Source organism: Mytilus californianus, unplaced genomic scaffold, assembly GCF_021869535.1.
Source record: "Mytilus californianus isolate M0D057914Y unplaced genomic scaffold, xbMytCali1.0.p SCAF_10, whole genome shotgun sequence".
Taxonomy (NCBI): domain Eukaryota; kingdom Metazoa; phylum Mollusca; class Bivalvia; order Mytilida; family Mytilidae; genus Mytilus; species Mytilus californianus.
In genome coordinates, this window is record NW_026262582.1 from 63,739,429 (window position 1) to 63,741,230 (window position 1,802).

The 1,802-nt window shown below is 31.6% G+C and overlaps 1 long non-coding RNA gene across 1 annotated transcript; it reads right to left on the reverse strand.

Annotated features, from left to right (window-relative positions):
• Window positions 1–227: 227 nt before the first annotated feature.
• LOC127718378 (uncharacterized) lies at window positions 228–1,430 on the reverse strand. Its single transcript, XR_007989805.1, has 3 exons — window positions 1,381–1,430; window positions 649–768; window positions 228–252 (listed from the first exon to the last, which is right to left on the reverse strand). It is a non-coding gene; the product is annotated as an uncharacterized LOC127718378 (long non-coding RNA).
• Window positions 1,431–1,802: the final 372 nt, after the last annotated feature.

Sequence of the window (1,802 nt, forward strand, 5' to 3'; positions counted from 1 at the left end):
GGCTAAGTTTTTCTTCCTTTATATTACAGTTACCCAACAGGATGTGTTTATCTAATGAGGATGAATGTTTAAAAGAACGTGTACATCCTTCCTCAGGACAAGTAAAGATGTTTGCTATTGTCCGTCTCTTCTTAGGAACTGGCTCTGTAGAAGTTGTATCTTTATCATAATTATCATTTTGTGTATCTTCATCATCATTATCATTATCACCATTAGCATCCTCCTCCTCCTCCTCATCACCATCATCATCTTCTACAAAAAAATTAAAAGAAAATTCAGTTTTTTGTTATACTAAACAAAACAAAGTTTGGAGAAATATGATCATTTTCATATGATGGAAAGTCATCATGCAAAATATGAATGAAATCCATCACAATATAACATAAGAGTTGTCTTTACAAGACCTTGTAAGTGTTGTGCCATAAAATGGTTGTGAAGGTGTGAGCTTTTGCTCCATGTTGAAGGCCTAATTCTGATACGAAGAACAACAATAAAAGCACTGTTCGTTTGCTTTTTTTTTTGTCATGTATGTTTATGGATTTTGTATCATGAATTTATACTTTTATTGTATCTTTTGAAACTAATTTCACAAAGAAAAACAAATTGTTACATAACACTGTTTTTTTCAATCTGATAAAACATATCTACCTCTGTCAACAACTTCTGAACCCACTGTAGCAAACTGGGAATAAGACCAATCATGATAAACAAAAAACTGTATCACAGGAATTTTCTTATCAATAATGCTGTTCCATGATATCAACTTTCCTAAAATGTAAAATATAAGCAAATATATTATTTCTTATAAATCAATTAAAAGGGATCTTGTATGGATGCTAATATCAATATACTGAAGTACATATATATATATATGAACTGTGAATTACAACTGATTATTGTATAAATCGTGAAGATTCATGCATATAGCAAAACTTCTTTAGTTGTGAATTTATAACAGATAAATGCTGAAGGTCAAATGACATAACCCTCAGTTTTTTTTTTATTTCTGGTCACCTGGAGTATCAAAAATAGATATTCTTTCTTCACTTATATTATTTATGCAAACCATTTTAGTTATGATTTTGTAAATTTGGTCAAGGGATATCACATTGTAACAAGATACATTTACCATTACAGATTAACAAAATAACATTATGATGGGAGAGGCAACAAATTGTCGTTCACTTAAACTATAATCTAGAAACAATTATGTGGGTATCAAAAATTGATACAGTTGAATATCATGGTAGAAGGAAACTTTCTTCCATTCCCAGGTTTAATGAAATATTTTTTAGAAATGTTAACAATGATATCCAAAGTGACTAAAATGGCTCTTCAAGCTACAGTTGAGCTGATAAATAAATCATAAAATTATATTACCTTGACCAATATCATAAGCTCTCCAAACTTGCAATCCATTATCGGTAAACTTAAAATTGTATAGCATAGAAATCAATGGAATACCTTTTCATCATCAGCATTAATAACAGGACTTATAACTTTCACCCTGTACTGGCCTCTTTGTAGCAAATCAACTGCCTGAAAAAAATGATAAAAGAAATAAGATGATAATTTGGCATGCACTTGATAGGTAAAATACATTTTTGGCAATGATGAAATTTGTCAGGACCCCACGACGGGTGCCGTTGACGGATCAGGAACTGCTTACCCTTCCGGAGCACCTGGGTTCACTCCTGGTTTTTATAGGAGTTCGTGTTGTCCATGTTTTTTTTAGTTTTCAATGTTTCTTGTGTTATTTTCTGTCGTTGTGTGTTTGTGTTCCCGTGTATGTCTGTCCCTTC